The sequence below is a fragment of the Theropithecus gelada genome, chromosome 6 (genome assembly GCF_003255815.1).
Source record: "Theropithecus gelada isolate Dixy chromosome 6, Tgel_1.0, whole genome shotgun sequence".
Classification (NCBI taxonomy): domain Eukaryota; kingdom Metazoa; phylum Chordata; class Mammalia; order Primates; family Cercopithecidae; genus Theropithecus; species Theropithecus gelada.
The window spans coordinates 21,846,353-21,853,166 of record NC_037673.1 but is presented as its reverse complement, the minus strand read 5'-3'; the positions used below and the strand labels follow the sequence as shown (position 1 = coordinate 21,853,166).

The following is a 6,814-nucleotide window of genomic DNA, read 5'->3' as shown; positions in this document are numbered from 1 at the left end:
TTATTTTTTGAGACGGAGTCTAGCTCTGTCGCCCAGGCTGGAGTGCAGTGGCCAGATCTCAGCTCACTGCAAGCTCCGCCTCCCAGGTTTACGCCATTCTCCTGCCTCAGCCTCCCGAGTAGCTGGGACTACAGGCGCCCGCCACCTCGCCCGGCTAGATTTTTTTTTGTATTTTTTTTTAGTAGAGATGGGGTTTCACCGTATTAGCCAGCATGGTCTTGATCTCCTGACCTCGTGATCCGCCCGTCTCGGCCTCCCAAAGTGCTGGGATTACAGGCTTGAGCCACCGCACCCGGCCTGAGGTCAGTCTTTAAAATGAAACGAAGTTTACCTGAGTGAAAAGGAGCACTCACTTCTTCTTCTTCTTCTTTTTTTTTTTTTTTTTTTTTTGACAGAATATCACTCTGTCACCCAGGCTGGAGTGCAGTGGTGCAATCTAAGGTCACTGCAACCTTCTCCTCCTGGGTTCAAGCAATTCTCATCCCTCAGTCTCCCAAGAGGCTGCACATACCACTATGCCTGACTGATTTTTGTATTTTTAGTAGAGGTAGGGTTTTGCCATGTTGGCCAGGCTGTTCTTCAACTCCTGTTCTCCAAATGATCCACCCTCCTAGGCCTCCCAAAATGCTGGCATTACAGGTGTGAGCCACGGCATGAGGCCTGAAAAAGGACATTTCTGATTTTGACAACAGCATGCATAAAGGGCATAATATGAAGTAGCCCTGAATCTTAGGGAACTATATTGCATTGAGGCAACATAAAGTAGGCAGGGAAGAGACAAAGATAAACTTGGAAATGTCGAGAGGCACATTTGTGAAGAGCGTTGGAGACAGTGCTGAGGACAAAATTAAATGTACATTTTTTGAAAGACAAATGTGGCTGAAGCAACCAGAGAGACTGCAGGTTAAGACAAGCAATATTCGGACTACTAAATATTATAACACTATAACCTAGGTGAGAAATACTAAACATTTCAAATAAAAGTAGTGGCAGAATGCATAAGGAAAACATGGTAGCAATGTTTAGTCAATGAAAGAGACTACACCAGATGTAAACAGTAAGTGCTAAATAAATGTTTTAAATGTCCTTAAGACTTACCTTGGTCTAGTTTAGAGGCAGTTTTGCTATTGAAGCTACCGGAAAATGCAAATGATGGTCACGATTTAGTCACTGGCACATAGGGGCTAAGATGAACAAGATTGTAGAGTTAAGTAGGTAGAGTGAGAGACAAAATCATGGTACATGAGCAGGGAGAGGAAAAGGAGTCTGTAAAGAATGCTAAGTAGTTATCAGAGACTTAGCGAGAGAGCCAAGAGTAAATGATGTTGAAGAAACCATAAAAGGAGACAACTTGAAGAAAGAGATTTGGCTCAACCATTAAAATGCCCACAAAGGGCCGGGTGTGGTAGCTCACGCCCGTAATCCCAGCACTTTGGGAGGCCAAGGCAGGTGGAATGTGAGGTCAAGAGATGGAGACCATCCTGGCCAACACGATGAAACTCCATCTCTACTAAAAATATGAAAAAAATTAGCCAGGCATGGTGACGTGCATCGGTAGTCCCAGCTACTCGTGAGGATGAGGCAGGAGAATCGCTTGAACCCAGGAGGCGGAGGTTGCAGTGAGCCGAGATTGTGACACTGAACTTCAAGCTGGAGACAGAGCGAGACTCTGTTTAAAAAAAAAAAAAGAAAAAAATCCCACAAAGAAGAAAGGTAAACATAAGAAACACCATTCTCTCTTAGGAGAAAAGATCAGTTAATCAGAAGCAGTAATGATAAGCAGAAGGAATGAAGTTTTGAGTCCAGAATGCTCTAGTCATAGTACTAGGCTCAGGGGAAAGCAAGATTTCAGTTAAGGTAAATTGCTGAAGGAAGCATTCTACAGAAGCGTGACAAGGAGTGGAGTTTGTGTCCAGTACTTGCAGAAGTAGAATCATTGTGGAAAGCAACCTGGGAGCCAGCACTAGTGGAAGAAACCAGAAGATGTAATTTACATGTATTGTTACATTTAATCTTTGTTAAGCTGTTTGTGAAATTCAGTTACAAATTTCCAATTCTTAGATAAGAGGCTCAAACTTGTTACCCAAAAATTAAGTGGCAGAGCTCTAACTTTTTTTGGCCAGACAGCAAAAGACATTCCCTACAGAACAGGTTTACAGAAGCGGGGTGGTTAAATTTTAGAATGAAAAAAGGAGATGGCTATTCATCTTGAAGTTCAGACTACATACCGTAATTGGCACTGCTTTGAAAGTTTTGGACAGAGTAATGATATATTCAAAACCCTGTAACCAAAAGATTACTCTTCATTTTGGGAAGAGTTCAGATATAATTCTGTTTCAAATTGTACAACAAATTACTGGAAGTAGGGAACTCTACCCATTCGTCACAAAGTTGAAGAATTTAAACCATCATTTTGAAGAGGGTTCGCTAAGTGCCAGTTATTATGCTAAGAAATTTATATACATTTTCACATGAATTAATGCATAAATAAGTTCCATGAGGTCCCCACTCTCTATACTCCCATTTTATATTTGAAGTAGCAGAGGCTTAGAGTGTTTAAGTGACTTGCCAAATCTTAGTTTGGAAGTATCAGAAAATTCTAATGCAACTCAAAGTATAAAACAGCACAGAAAATATTTTAGAAATCGCCACACTGTCTTCCACAATGGTTAACTAAGTTACATTCCCACCAATGGTGTAAAAGCATTCCTATTTCTGTGCAGCCTTGACAGGATCTGTTGTTTCTTGATTTTTTAATAATCACCATTCTGACTGGTGTGAGATGCTATCTCATTGTGGTTTTGTTACCAAGGGTCCTTGTTCTTAGAGCTCCCAAGATGGTGGCAAGTCTTTTGTTCTCTGACCTGGGGTTCTTGGCCGCATGGATTCCAAGTAATGGAACCTTGGGCCATGCGGTGAGTGTTACAGCTTCATTCACTCTATTATGGAACCCTAGGCACTTAGCCCACACAGGAACAATGGCGAGCCTCTAGCCTGATTGGGAGTGGCAATGGACACTGCCTGGCTGGGTCAGAAGTGCAGTGGACACCCTTCCACCCCGGAGGTGGAAATCAACGGCGGGTCTGGTAGGGCAGCAAACAGCAGTGGTGGATGGCGAGTGAAAGCTCAGCTCCAGCAGTAACAAATACAGACCAGAAGAATGTGCAGTTGCAAGATTTAATAGAGTGAAAACAGAGGTTCCATACAGTGGGAGGGGACCCAAAGGCAGTTTCTGCTCCCTGCTCAAACGCCTGGGGTTTGTATCCGAATCATTCTCCCTCCCCCTGTGCTCTCAGGCGATAGATGATTGGCTATTTCTTTACCTCCTGTTTTTGCCTAATTAGCATTTTAGTGAGCTGTCTTTACTACCTGATTGGTTGGGTGTGAGCTAAGTTGCAAGCCCGGTGTTTAAAGGTGGATGCGGTCACCTTCCCAGCTAGGCTTAGAGATTCTTAGTCAGCCTAGGAAATCCAGCTAGTCCTGTCTCTCAGTTTTGATTTGCATTTGTCTAATTATCAGTGATGTTGAGCCTTGCTTCATATGTTTGTTGGCAGCACAAATGTTTTCTTTTGAGAAGTGTCTGTTTATGTCCTTTGGCCACTTTTTAATGGGTTGTTTTTTCTTGTAAATTTGCTTGCGTTCCTTGTAGATTCTGGCCCAGCAATCTCATTACCGGGTATATACCCAAAGGAATATAAATCATTCTATTACAAAGATACATGCATGCAAATGTTCTTTGCAGCACTACTCACAATAGAAAAGACATGGAATCAACCCAAATGCCCAACAATGATAGACTGGATAAAGAAAATGTGGTACTTATATACCATGGAATACTATGTAGCCATAAAAGGGAATGAGATCATGTTCTTTGCAGGGAAATGGGTGAAGCTGGAAGAAATTTTTATCCTCAGAAAAGTAATGCAGGAGCATAAAATCAAATACCTCATGTTCTCACTTATAAGTGGGAGCTGAACAGTGAGAACAGAGGGAGGGGAGCAATACACATTGGGGCCTGTTGGGGGAGGGTGGGGAGGGAGAGCATCTGGAAAAGTAGCTAATACCTAGGTGATGGGTTGATAGGTGCAGCAAACCACCATGGCACACATTTACCTGTGTAACAAACCTGCACATCCTGCACATGTCCCCCAGAACTTAGAGTACAATAAAATAAAATAAAATAAAATAAAATAAAAATAGCACACAAAAGAAGATTTATGGTCTCAAATTATCAAAATGCTTGGAGGATGAGATTTCGGCAGGTTTAGTTGAGACTCTTCTTTATTTTTCTCCCCTGTGATTCTAAAGTTTGTGGCCTCTGGTCTGTGACAAGCTTGTCAATTATCCACTGAGAGGTTGAAATGGCAATAGCAATTCCAGGCATCTGCACACCAGTGTCCAAAGGGGATACAAAGAAAATTTTTTAAAGTTCCCAGCATATGTCTCTTCTGATCTTATTGGCTTTAAGTAGGTTACATTTATACTTCTTAAACAAGCATTATTAGCCAGAAAAAAAAGGGGTCAGAATTTAGATTTGTTGCTTTAGACCTAAGCCAATTGCCTCCATGAGATTCAACAGCTAATGACCATGGAGGTATAATGGAGATAGAGATATATTAATATAAATATGAACAGTTCATAGGATTAGGTGGGACTAATTTTTGGAGGATTATCACACTGTCCACTAAAATTACATTATCATTACAGAATTGAAATAACTTGCACAAGATCATATATCTATTTAATTACAGTGTTGGTTTTAGGATTTAGTACTTCTAACTGCTAGTTTGCACACACACATATATACTATGTATGCGTATATATAATACACAAATGTATGTTTTTTTCTTACATAGATAGATGCAGATAAATGAATAGGAAGATGATAGATAGATAGATAGATAGATAGATAGATAGATAGATAGATAATAGGTAGATGATTGATATATAGGTAGGTAGGTAGGTAGATAGATAGATAGATAATAGGTAGGTCGATAGATCTTACTCTTAACATGGCAGAGGCATCTGATCAAATCAAAATAAGTAATGTTAGGTATGTAGGGTGTGCATTAAACTCTAATTAGTCATAGTAACTGGTCCTTAGCACCTTGGCCAAATACATTTGCATCAAAAGTGATTTCTTTACCCTATAAAAATATGATGCTACACAGAAAAAATACAAAGCTTACTGAATTATCACTGAGAGCCCCTGAGTGAGTATATTCCAAACTCAGACATTTCATCATTATTTCTATGGAATTTCCTAACAGCATCTGTGAAAATAATTTCAAATGACATTAGGTGTAAAGGAGGCAACACTGTAAGTTGGAGTTCAATGTGTGTCACTGGACGCAGGCATTAGCATTTGTATTGATATTCATGGTATTATAGAATTCTTGGCACACAGCTGAGAGATAAAGTGCTCATAAAAATGGATTCACTTATCCATCAAAGTAGGTTTGAATCACAAGGTGTAAATATGTATAGTCTAAAATACTTAGGACAGATCTAAGAGGAAGGTTTTATAACCTTAGAGTGCTTCTGGGGCCTTGGACTGAATACCAAATTATAAGTTGCTGTCACAGCATTAGATGTGCTGGGGCTACTCTGAGCCCACGCTGAGCAAGGTCAGGGTGTTAGGCAGAGAAAAACCAAACTGGCTGCTCTGATCTTAGAAGTACAGTTCACGGAGGCATCATTTCTACTCTGGGGGATTTTTATGACATGTCTTTTCTAGTCCATCCTAAAGGTTTCCATTATTTCATGAAGACTTAACAAATGTATAATTCTTTTCCCTTGGGTCTCTAACAAAGTGATCCAATATCATTATAATCTACTTGTTGGCTATTCAGGGGTGACAGTTGAGGACAGGAGTCTTGAGAGTGTCACACTTTGGAAGTCATACCCTATGTGTGGTGCAGGAGAACAGAAAGTGAGTATTTAGGTATTTGTTTATTTTATTTTATTTTATTTTATTTTATTATTTTTTGAGATGGAGTTTCACTCTTGTTGCCCAGGCTGGAATGCAATGCTGCAATCTCGGCTTACTGCAACCTCTGCCTCCCAGGTTCAAATGATTCTCCTGCCTCCCAAGTAGCTGGAATTACAGACATGTGCCACCACGCCCAGCTAATTTTTTGTATTTTTAGTACAGAGGGGGTTTCTCCATGTTGGTCAGGCTGGTCGCGAACTTGTGAGCTCAAGTGATCCACCTGCCTTGGCCTCCCAAAGTACTGGGATTTCAGGCGTGAGCCACTGTGCCCAGCGGTATTTGTTTTATTTTACATACCCTAGAATAGCAGTACTATGTGGCAAACTCTATTATAATGTCTTTATCTGTAAATATTAACACATTTAATACCACTAGAAAATTGGTGCTATGTTTTTTCACCTTTTCTGCAAATGAGGGAACTAAAGCAAAGATAAATTTGCTTGAGACCACACAATTGTTTAATGGTTAATCTGGGATTCAAAAGTTAGGCCACAGAGACAAAGATTATAATCACAGTGTCAAGATATGCAGCCTCCCCTAATTGACGAGTTTTTCTAGGAGAATTCTTAGCCCTCGCTATTCCAGACTCATCTTCAGAAACTTTTTAAACAAATTCTGTTACCGGTCACACTGAAGAACAATTAAATTAAACTCTCTGATGAGAGTCCAAGAAGTGATGTTGCGGCCGGGCGCGGTGGCTCAAGCCTGTAATCCCAGCACTTTGGGAGGCCGAGACGGGCGGATCACAAGGTCAGGAGATCGAGACCATCCTGGCTAACACGGTGAAACCCCGTCTCTACTAAAAAATACAAAAAACTAGCC

General features: G+C 40.7%; 1 protein-coding gene across 8 annotated transcripts in view; it reads left to right on the top strand.

Moving 5' to 3' along the window:
- Nucleotides 1-6,814, top strand: part of CDH12 (cadherin 12) — a 1,140,321-nt gene that overhangs the window by 1,006,938 nt on the left and 126,569 nt on the right. The gene's annotated exons all lie outside the window — the stretch shown is intronic.